The sequence below is a fragment of the Dermacentor albipictus genome, chromosome 6, assembly GCF_038994185.2.
Source record: "Dermacentor albipictus isolate Rhodes 1998 colony chromosome 6, USDA_Dalb.pri_finalv2, whole genome shotgun sequence".
Taxonomy (NCBI): Eukaryota; Metazoa; Arthropoda; class Arachnida; order Ixodida; family Ixodidae; genus Dermacentor; species Dermacentor albipictus.
Window position 1 is genome coordinate 111,107,741 of NC_091826.1, and position 12,147 is coordinate 111,119,887.

At 53.1% G+C, this 12,147-nt stretch overlaps 1 long non-coding RNA gene across 2 annotated transcripts in view; it reads right to left on the reverse strand.

Annotated features, from left to right (window-relative positions):
- LOC135913291 (uncharacterized) overlaps positions 1-12,147 on the reverse strand; it is a 107,555-nt gene that overhangs the window by 13,246 nt on the left and 82,162 nt on the right. The gene's annotated exons all lie outside the window — the stretch shown is intronic.

Genomic DNA, 12,147 nt, shown 5'->3' on the forward strand with positions numbered 1-12,147 from the left:
GGTTAACTGAACTAGACGCAATGTGATGACAGAACGCAAGGTATCTTGGAGCACGTGTACTGGTGAACCCAGGGACGTGTGCTGAAGCATTAAACATGACTTTTTATGACCCAATTAACGTGAACAAAAGATCTGTACAGACAGAAAAGCGCCAAGTTTTGGGTTTTGGATCTTTTGTTGTAATAAGAAATGACAGCGAACGAAACGTATAACATATACGTTCAAGGGGCAGACAAAAGTCACAGTATCGTACGAAAGGCGAAGCCTTGATTGCGATATCAAATAATTATTGCACTTGCGAAGCTGCTCCATGAAGTAAGGTCAGTCAATTTAGCAGCTGACTGCACTACTTTAAAAAATCACTAATTGGATTAACAAGTACGTTGACACTCGCCCAAACACGTAAACAATAGAATGACCGCCGACACTCGCTGTCGGTAGGCGGTCCTGATGAAGACCAGGCAGCAGCGGCGATCTAATTCTGCTTCGTGTTGCATCCCTCTTCATTGCGAACTAGTGCGCAAGAACGCAGCGTGCATGGAGCTATCAACTATCACACGTGGGCTAGCCTTCAAACTCAGCGGAGACTGCCTCCAAGACAGGATGTGCTTGACCGCGCTCACCCACCGCAGCTCTAGAAGATGGAATGCGCTCTAACCTATCCCCCCCCCCCCTTCGCTCCCTTACTACGCGTTCATCTCTCCCTTCCAACCCTTGAGCAGCCTTTTACCTCTTGGTAGGGCGAGAAGGCACCGCCACATCAAGCCATAATCCTTCTTGTCACTATCGCAAGCTTTCCTTCGCACCTACCGCATACGGCACGCGGCGGCGATGTTATGGCTGTTGGACTCAATGCGTAACATCACGGCAAAGCCGATACCAAAATTTCGCCTATATATCCAAATTATTGGCAATGAAAGAAGCCATGTTGTCTACGCTGTACACGCACTGTGCCTGATATCCCACTCTTTCAAGAAAAAGAGGACAAAGGCAAAATTTCTCATATTAGAAAACGCAGTGTAAAGGAATGGTGACGTGAGGCAGGCGGGTGGCTACACAAACCCAGAATAGTGAGTAATCCCCACTTCACGTATTAACGTGAGATTGACAAACTTAACCATTGTTATATACCGCTGCTTTCCACGTTGTCCGCCACCTGTTGCTACTTCCCCAAGTACGCTCACTTGCCAGCAGTGACAGGTGTTCCTTCTCTTCGTCTCAGCCATTCTCTATATTTTGCTGCAGAACACTTATGCGCAGCCTGCACGGCGCACACGATCCTGCCCAGTTGGACACGTGTCGGCCCAATCACCGCCACCGTGCAGCAGAAGGGGGTGTGGACGCCGGCCGCGTTTGTGAACATGCGCCAATATTTGTGATATAAAAAACTTTGTTTCAAACCTCCTTCACTTGGTAGCAGTGATGAGCTCCGCTCACTTCGTGTGAGCCATTTTGTACATTTCGCAGGAGGTTGGTGGCAGCACTTTTACAGCAAAGCTGTGTATCTCTAGCCCCAACGTGCACCTCCCAAATGTGTCCTAAGGGAGGGGAGGGGGGTAGCCTGGGCTGCTTACGTCCGTATAGGGGACACGACGTGTGCACAGGAATCGAGACGGGTAGGGGAGTGGGGGAAGAGCGTGGCGACGGTGCTGCAGCATTGGAGAGGGGAGTGAGTGAGTGTCAACTTTAATATTAGAAAGGGTAAGGGATAAGGGAGGCTAAGCTACGTAGGCTTCCAGGTTGTGCTTCACGATGGAGTCTTCAGCTCGTGCCAGGACCCGGGTTTGGATGTCTCGGTCGGTGCTGGAGAGAAGGGCCTCCCATTGTTCGTCGGTGGGGGGTGGCGAGACGACGTCGGCGGGCGGGGGGTCTTCCGGGCAGCCCCAGAGGATGTGGTTTAAGGAGGCAACGTCGCCGCACAGGCAGCAGCGTGGATCAATGACACCAGGGTAGATGTGCGAATACACTAGGGCGCACGGAAAGGTGCGGGTCTGGAGGCGACGCCAGGCGATCTCGGACCGCTTGGGAAGACTGCCATGTGGGGGTGGGTAGGCGTACCGTTCGAGGCAATAGTGCTGGGTAATGTTGTGGTAGGTGACCAGGGGCTCCGGCACCGGGGCGTCCGACGCGGAGGGGCCCACCACTCGGTCGACGAATCCTAGAGTGTACTGGTGAGCCGACTCGTTGCCGGGGTGACCCGAGTGGGCGGGGACCCAGACCAGTTCAATGTGACACGGTTCGTCTTCCAGTAGAAATGGGCGAAGGAGCTGTAAGGTGGTAGGTGAGACGAGACCTCGGGGGAAATTGGAGATGGCGTGCTTGGAGTCGGAGAGTATGGCGCTGGCGTCGGTCGAGGTGGCGGCTAAAGTGATGGCCGCCTCCTCAGCCTCGACGACATAGGGCATTCGAACGGTGGCGGCCATGATTGTCGGCCCCGAGGGTGCCGAGGGCGAGGAGGGCGAGACGGAGACGACTGCGAAGGCGTCCCCGGGCGAGGCGTATCGGGCCGCATCCACGTAGGCGATGGCCGGGTGGCCGGCCTACTTGGCGTGAAGCATGACCGCACGGGCTTGGCGACGGGCATCGTGGTCTCCCGCGAGCATATTCTTGGGCAGCGGCTTGATGGGAAAGGCTGCCCGAAGAGCATGCGGTAGCGAGACCAGATCTGGCGAGTGAGAAAACGTGTCATGACCGATGGAAGAGAGGATGTAGCGACAGGTCGACGAATGATGAAGGCGTTGCACCTGAGTGGTGCGGTGAGCTTCGATCAGTTCGTCGAGCGTGTTGTGGACTCCCAGGCGGAGGAGACGCGCCGTGGACGCGTTGGGGGGAAGGCCGAGAGCAGTCTTGTATGCATGGCGGATGAAGACGTCGACCTCGTCGCGTTCCGATTTGAGAAGACGAGTATAAGGAAGGCCGTACGTGAGACGGGAAACGACGAAAGCGTCGACTAGGTGGAGGAGATCGTGTTCGCGCATGCCGATACGCCGCGCTCGGACACGAGCGAGCATGCGCGCTGTTTGCTGAAACGAAAGCGAGAGCTGGTCGATGGTGTGAACATTATGGCGGTTTGACTGTACTATCAGCCCGAGCACCCGGAGATGCGAGACGACGGGAACGGGAGTGGAATTGGCGTGAATCGTGATGGTGGGGAGAGGCGTCTTGTGGCGACGCCGGTCGGGGGGCCGCATGAGGAGGAGGGCGGATTTGGCCACCGAGCAAGCGAGACCGGCCGCGTGCACGTGACTTGTGACGACGTCAATTGCGCGTTGCAACGTCTGCTCAATGTGCCCGTCGGAGCCAGACGTGACCCAAAGAGTTACGTCGTCCGCGTACAGGGTGTGTTTGAGATCGGGGATACGGTCGAGCTTGCCGGGAAGTGAGCGAAGGGCGAGATGTTAAAAAAAGGCGACAAGACTGCTCCCTGAGGGGTACCACGAGATCCAAGCGCATACGTGGGAGACGAGAGATCTCCTACGATGATTTCGGCAGTGCGGGCCGTGAGGAAGGAGCGAATGTAGTGATAGGTGCGAGAACCAGGGTTGATGGTGGCGAGTTCGGTAAGAATAGCCAAATGGAAGACGTTGTTGAACGCCTTGTGAAGGTCGAGGCTAAGGAGAGCCTTAGCCTTGACCTTAGAAGGTGGGCGGATCGAGAAGGTCGTGGTGGAGTTGCAAGAGGATGTCTTGTGTGGAGAGGTGGGGGCGGAAACCAATCATGGTGTGGGGATGGAGGTGGTGACCGTCTGCGTACGTTTGCACGCGAGCTAGGACGGCGTGCTCCATAAGCTTGTCGACGCACGAAGTGAGTGAGATGGGCCGGAGGTTCTCGATTGTGAGTTTCTTGCGCGGCTTCGGGATGAAAGCCACGCGAGCGTGTTTTCACGACTGGGGGAGGTTGCCGGAGCGCCAGCACTCATTCAGGAACGAAGTGAGGGCAAGGACCGAAGGGGCATCAAGATTTCGGAGATGTTTGTTGGGAATGCGATCTGGACCGGGGGCGGAGGTGGTGCGGAGCTTGTGTAGCGCCGCGTAGACTTCAGCTTCCGTGATATCGGCATCTAGTTCGGGGTTGGGGGCCCCGGAGTAGGACGCGAGAGGGAGAGAAGAGGTGCCAGGGGGTGGCAGCTGGAGGTATTTGGCGGCCAGGTCTGCTATCAGCGACGGTGTGTCGCCGGGGTAGGCCCGGACAGCGCGTTGTAATTGTTGCTGAGCGACTGACTTGGCGGAAGCAGGGTCGAGGAGGTGGTGGAGGAGATGACAGGATTGCTTGCAGCCCAACTGACCGAAGATCCCTGAGCAAAGCTGCTCCCACTGTTGGCGGGCGAGCACAGTTGTGTGATGCTCGATCTCGCGATCGAGGTATGCGATGCGGCGGCGCAGGCGACGGTTGTGACGTTGCTTATGCCAACGGTTGGTGAGGCTCGTGCGAGCGGCTAACAGGTGTGCGAGGCGGGAGTCAATTGCCGGATGGTCCTCCGTGGTGGAGATCGAGGCGGTGACCTCGTCGAGGTCCGCCAGTAGCTGGTCGGTCCACATCGAAAGGTCCTTGATGTCGGGGGCGGCAGAGTGCAGCCGGCGGGCTCGGAACGCATCCCAATCCGTATAGCGGGTTGTGTGTGGGCGCAGCTTGCACGGGGAGATACGGGCTTGGATGGCGAGGACGTAGTGGTCGCTGCCCAGGGACTGATGTGTATTGGACCAGCGCGCGTCGTTCACGTAACGGCAAAAGCTGAGGTCCGGAGTGGTGTCGCGGCACACGCTGTTGCCGATGCGCGTGGGTTGCGTGGGGTCGGTGAGCAGGGAGAGGTGGAGGTCGTGTGCGAGCTGCCACAGCCTCGTGCCGGTGCCATCGGCCTTGGAGTAACCCCAGTCCGGATGCCTGACGTTGAAGTCGCCGAGAACGAGGAGGGGGGATTTGGCTGCTCTCGCTGCAGCGGCATGGAACAGAGCAACGAGCGACCGGTCTTTGGTGACGCGTGGGGGATGTAAACATTAAGAATAAAAAGAGAGGGGTCTTCACGTCACTGAGGTAGGACCTCGATAAATACATGTTGGACCGTAGGGAAGGGCAGATCGGCTCGATTGACCGTGAGCGCCGTGACGGGATGGCGCAGAGGGTGATGAGCTACTTGGTCGTGGGCGACGTAACCCGAGAGGGAAATGGTGGCGTGAGTCTCCTGTAGTACGATGACGTCAGGAGAGACCGAGGGGTCCAGTTGTTGACAGTGTAGAAGGAGGTGATTACGCTTGGGCGAAAACCACGGCAGTTCCACTTCCAAACGGTGATGACAGAGCGTTCAGCCATGATTAGTAGCGGAAGAAAAAGCGGCTGGTGCTTGCAACAGTCGGGTGGCATAGGATGAGGTGGCGCGGACGTGGAGCGGTGGCATGGCTCGGATGGTTGCGAGCATGGAAGCTTGAACGCTATCGACCGTCTCTTGGAGAGATTGGAAGGACGTGGCGGGGGGATAGGGAGTGAGGTCCGTGCGCATGGCATTGAGGGCTTCTTGTTGTGCCGTGAGAAGCTGGTACATCGAGTTGAAACGGCTATCCAGCCGTTTTTCGAGGTCCACCAGGGTCGTCTTGATGGCTGCCTGGACCTCGTCCGAAAAGTGGAGAGATGCAAGGGGGGCGTTGGGTCTGCGTCGTTTGCTAGTGCCTCCTTCGGAAGTCTGAACATCCATGTCAGAGGAGGAGGTGATTGAGGAGGGCTGACAAGATGGGAGCGTGATGGCTGCCTCGAGCTTCTCCTCAAGAGCTCGAAGTTGGGCTTGGAAGGATTCAATTTGGGTCTTCTGTGCTGCAAGTTGAGCGGTTTCTGCAGTGAGCTGCTGTCGTAGGGAGACGTTTTCCTGCTGCAGTGCGACGACCTGCGGCCAGGAGGACGCCGAGGGAGCGCCGGGGGGGGGGGGGGGGGGAGGGGGCCGCGGGACCACGTCTACTGGGGGTGGGCTTAGAGGCTGGTTTGGGCGCCGCTGGAGTGAGGGGCGGGAAGTCACTGGTCGACTTGGAGGGCGGAGGCGGCGGAGGACCGCGTGCCGTTTGCTTCGGGGGTTGAGGGCGCTGCACGTAGCGGTGCTTACAGTTGGAACTATGCGTGGAGTGATTCCCGTTGCAAACGATGCAGCGGGGGGTGCAAGTCGGGGGCGAGCCCTCGAGCGGTGAGGGGCGAATGTCGCCGCAACGACGGCACCTGTCCTGTTGTGACTTGGGGCACACGTCGGTCCGGTGGCCAGTCGGGCGGCAGTTGAAAGAGGCCTCCACGTTGTTGTGGAAAGGGAGGAGGTGAAGGTGGACTCCATGGTAGAAGATCCACCAGGGTAGTTTGGGGTCCGTGAGGGTGACCCAGATGTGGGGAGTCTTGCCCATACGGCGGGCACCCACAATAGAAAGTGCAGGATTGCTTGCCTGCAGATCGTCAAGGATGGCTTCATCTGTGAAGTCGTCGAAGGCGTGGTATAGTATGCCCCGTAGGGCGTCGTCCGGCGGTGGGGCCTAGAGGTGGACTGCGAAAGGGGTGCCGGACACCGTGAGGGAGGTGATGCGGAGGTAGCCTTGAGCGCGAGCCGATTCCGCGACTCTGAGCGTAGAGGTGTTGTTGACCGGGTGGATCCGCACCGTGTCGCGAGATGCGGGCGGGAGGTCTTGCAGGCTCGCTGCTTGCAGCAAGGCGGTGTATAAATGCCAAGGCTGAAGTTTGGTGAGGTCGACGGGGGTTTCGGGGCGGCCGACGACGTGAATCGTGTCGGCCGCGAGGCGGGGGAGTGGAGCGTGACGGTGGGGCTGAGCAGGCGAAGCACTTGCCTGCTTCAATCGCGGCGATTTAGCTGCGGCGGCGGCGGCGAGGCGCAACGCTGCGCGGCGTTGCTCTTGGTCGCGGAGGCCTGGCGTCTGCCAGGAAGCATCCGAAAGTTCTTCGGGGGTCACCTCTTGTCCTTGGACAGCGACCTCCATGGCGGTGGGCAGCCGGGAGATGGGCGACGAGGCGGCGGCGGGCGGCCGGGTGGTCGTCCCTTCGTCTGCGCTCTGGCGTGCGGGCGGCCGCAGTCGAGCTAGGCCGGATAGGCCTAGATCGGCGCACGGCGTGGTCAAGGGCTTCCCAAAACTCTCCTGGGCCACCCAGGGCGAGTGTTGGTATACGATTGGTATTGAAATGGTCCTGACGACTTGCTTCACCCACCCGTGAAGAAACTGTCCGGATAGGGAAAAGAACCGGCACGAGGGCCGAAAATTGGCGGATCCGACGTGAGGTGCGACTGCTCTCGACGCCGACGCCAGCGTCTCTGGAGAGGAGAAAAGAGTGTGGTGAAACAGCTGCAGTGATGAAAACGTGTAACGGGAGAGGGGGAAAGAATGTGGCGACGCAGCCTGTGCACGTGGCCTGCGTTCCTGCGGTTATAACGAAAGTCCCTTGATAATTTGAAGTACCGCCACTCTTTGAAAACTGCCGCCGCTGCGCGACCTCCTCGCCCCTTGCGCGTCCCCACCGCGGGAAGCGTCTTGCGCCCGTTTTTCTGCACGACGATTGGTCTCCCTGCCATTGCCTTCTGTAATGCGCGGATCTTGCGTTTTGCTTGTGTGCCAGTTTTCTCCACAGCTTGAGTGGCAATGCGCTTTAGCTCGGCATAGCGAACGTCGCACGCTGTGTTTCCTGCTCTCCGTGCTTGCGCTATGCTGCGCTGTTGCGCATATAACTGCAGCGAGAATCCTTAAGATCGTTATGCAGTTTTTTGATACCACAAGGAAAGCGTGACGGCTTGCGCAGGAAGCAGTTGCTGCATAACATTGGCCGACAAAACTTTGCTTGGACAAAGTGTTGTTTGCGAGGTGAGGCGTCTTTCTTATTGCTCCTATGAAAGCATCCCCTAATGCTAGCTTTTTTTAATTCTCCGAGCGCGCTCACCAGCGTTTTGCTGCGTCGATTAGTACGTTGCATAAAAATTGGGTCCTCCTCACTATGCTTAGTATCCTGCTTTGTCTCCATCACCTCGCACGTCGCCAACTGTTATTCAGTCAGAAATGCAGCGCTATGGATTCTGTTTTCCACTGTGAACATTTATGTGCGAAGAAACAGCCTCTCGATCGCACCTTTCGCAATTGTTAGGATCCGTTGCCTGTTTTACTGAAAATTGAAATAGTAAGTCATACATTGAATGCAAGCGCTGAAAAAATTTGTAGCAAGTATACCCATAGTATTGCAGATGATGAGCGCTAGCTAGTCCACATTGCGTTTTTTTAGTTTTCAGGCGAAAGCCTTTAGATCTGTTTCAACGTCGTGTTGTGCACAGGGAATATAACGTGACCCAGGAAGGCCAGAAGCGACCCAAAGCGTGTTCAGCCGTGTACAAGAGAATAATGATTAGCCAATTAATGATATATTAGTGAGTGAATTAAGGGAGATTTTACAGGATCACGGTTGAATAGGGTGTACTAAAGAGAATTAAGGTGTACTAAGCAGGATTAGGCTGGATTATGGTGGATTAAGGTCGGTTAGGGTGGATTAGCGTTAATAAAGAAGTATTAAGACTGATGAGTGCGGATTAAACGGATTAACATGGATTAGGTTGCATAAGGAGGATTAGGTTGCACAAACAAGGGTTAAGGTGTAATAAGGAAGATTGGGGTGGATTAAGGTGAATGAAGAAGTATTAAGTTCGATTAGGGTGGAGTAAGGAGGATAAAAGTAGATTGGGGTGGATCAGGTTGCATTAGGGTTGAGGGAGCGGATTAAAGTGAATTACAGTACACTTTACAAGACTTTCGTATTAGTGTCTCTTAGGCGATAGCTAAGTATGCCTTGGGATTTCTTGGAATTTGCTTTAAACTGCGCTTCCACGCACGTATGAGTGGGCGACGATTATTCTTTGGTTTTCTCATGAATGTAAGCAATGTGCAGAGGGTGTTGAAACGATCGCACACGCTTGCAGTTCGTATCGAAGTCTAGGCGGATGCCGGGAATCTTCGCTTCAATGGCGAATGTTTTAAAACCTCTTTTCTGCAGATTTCTTCCGTGGGGAAACTTTTTTCATTGATTTAAAACGAGCCAAAATCATTATATCAATGTGCTTTGATCACGAAGGTGGAGCATTTAATCATGATTGTAGTCATGATGTAGTAATGCAGATAATATTCTGCAGCCAATTATGTTTAGCACTGCAACTACGTTGCAGTGCTAAACATAATTGCTAACCCATCTTCATCGACATCTTCATCCCCATCTTCCCATCTTCATCGAAATTGCAGTGCTAACCCATCTTCATCGACCTTAATCCTTCTTAATGCACCTTAATATACCATAATCCTCCTTTATGCGCCTTAATCCACATTCATCAACCTTATACTGATTCTCATTAGCACACCTTAGTCCTTAATACACCTTAATTTATCTTATTACAATCACTTATCAATAATTATCTTTGTCAATCAGTAATCATCTCTTATGCACGACTGGACGCGCCTTTGTTCGATTCCGGCCTTCCTTGAGTCACGCGATATTTTCTATACCTCACAACGCGACCTTCAAACAGAGATCTAAGGTTTTCACTCAATAATCCACACGCAGAGAGATGTGCCACAAGCCATACTCGATCAGACGCACAAAGTAAAGCATCTCATCATGTGGCACAAAAGTTGTCTAGAACATAGAACTCTCCTCAAAGCTCCTTTTACATCAGTATACCCCGTTCGTGTAGCTTCAAGAAAAAACCAACCTCCTCATCTGGCCTACAGTTTCATCGATGCCGTTATCAGCATTTCCCAAAATTTTCAATACCACTGGGGCGTGCAACTGAACCAAAATAACGCACCTCCACAGAATGTTGTGGCCTGTCCGCAGAAACCCAGGGGGAAAAGCGTGCCGCGCACAGCGCGCGCAGCGGGTGGGTAAGGAGAATCGAGGAGGAAAGCGTCGCGAGCAGGAGAATGTCGCTACTTTCAAATTATCAAGGGGCTTTGTTATAACGCCACGTACATCGGACGAGCCGGCTTAGCTGCTGCAGCGGTTGCGGCACATGCGTGGTAGGTGCCGTGACTGGGGCTGCGCTTGTGCCGGCGTACTGTGGTGCCGTATGGAAAAAGAGTAAGATTTTGTAATGTATGCATCCCATGTATGCAGCCTAAACAGCTTCACTGGTGATTCATCCCCATATGAATGTTGCGGCAAATGAATTGTTTGTCCTATTAAATAGTTTTTCATAGCCGTCACTGTTTCCAAGCTCTGTGCATTTTGTTATTTTTACTACTTTATTTTGTGTACTGTCTTCGTCACCTTCGTCTTTCATTCTTGTCGAAATATATAGCAAAGATAAAGGAGGACATGGAGTATGATCTCATGAAACAGAAGGATGACCTTAGACATGAAACTCAGACATGAAATGCGTGAGTTTCTAACTAAGAAACGCAACGATGCTCAGGGCCTCGAATTGGCGCAAAAACCACAGAAGACCTCAACAGCCAACTCGCAGCAGCATTTGCGAAAAAGGCTGAATTAATCAAATGAACAATGAACTGCAGACAAGATGCCAGATGCTTCAGAATCATACAGAAGCACTAGAGAAACGACTGGTTCACATTGACGAATATTCTAGAAATTATAATACTGAAATTGAAGGCGTTCTAAAGAAGAGAATAAGAACGTTATGAGTGTGCTATCAAAGATCGCAAAAGTTACTGACAAGCCTCTTCAAAAATATGACAAAGAAGGTATCATCGTGTTCCATCCCGCAATCTTGGTCGAAAGAACATCATGGATCACTTGAAGTCTAGAACGAAGCGAGATCTGATGCCAAGAAAAGCGAAAAAGGTGCGCATCCTCAAAAATGATATCGGATTTTAAGGCCCTGCGTAAATCTGCAGATATCAGCAATTCTACCTTGCTCTGATACAGTTGCTTGGCATGGCCGTGAAGCGCAAGCATCAGAAGCACTGGAAATCCATTTGGGTTTTCAAAGGTAGGATATTCGTACGGAAGTCCAAGGATTCCAATGCCCTACAGATCGCCCATGAAGTTGACCTTGAAAAAAATGTACTTATAGAATATTTGACAGTTTCACAGCAATAAAAGTTAAAAGTATAAAGGAATTACCATAACTTCCCTCTACCACATGGTGGTTCCCTCCAGACTCAATTGCAGAACCATGTTTTACCCTTGAATGTATGTTCCGCAGTTGGGAAAACTATGAAAATATGCGTTTAATGGAGTAGTTACTTATTTAAGTTCACTATAATCATGAAAACTTAGACCTGGTATTACGACGATTGATATTGTCACGTTGTACTGAAGGAAAAGAAGACTGTTGCACAACTGGTAATGGCGAAACTTTTTATTGGGCGAACCTGTGCCCACAAAAACAAGTTGCGCTCAAAGCACAACGGTAGTGGCGAACACAGCTGGTGATTGTTGAAATATGATCTGCGAATCAAGCACGTCGGCTTTTACACATGACTAATAGAAGGTTCCAGAGTAACCGCTGGTGCCCGCGGGGCTTCCAGAAAGTACTGCAGAATTCCAGTCTCGCATAGAATACGATTACAGAAGGTGCAGCGACAACACAAAACAGATAGAACCATCGAAAACATTCGGGAATCTTCTGAATAATGTGGGCGCCTCCTGCGCTGAGCTATAAGGTTTGACATTTGTTACCCGGTGCACAGCGGTCATCGGAGGACGGTGAATAAGCACACCTGTCGATCCCCTTCTCTTAAAGAGCTTGCTCCGGATGCCGAACACAAAATTTTAGGCGGAAAGAAAACCAGGAATAAAGAAGGAAAAGAAACAGCAAAGAATTCAACAAAGTCCTTAAGTTCGTCAGCGGGCATGGAAACATCTAAGGCGCACCACGTGCAAGACTTCAGGCCGTGCGCGGCGCAGCTGTGATGGCTAAATGCGATCTGGCACGACCTCATAGTCAAGTGCGTCAGTACGTCGGTTGGTTTTGTTGGGTGAGAAGTAGCGTCGTAGCAGCTTCTGGCTGACTTCTCATTGGCGTATCGTAGTCTAGACCCAAGCACGGCCAACAGGCTGGTACTGAAGGTAGCGTCGTCGAAGATTGTAGTGTCGGCTATCGGTGTTCTGCTGGTTCTCGACCCGCAGGAGGGCGAGCATTCGGGCATCCTCGGTGCGCTGCACATTGGCGGCGATGTCGAG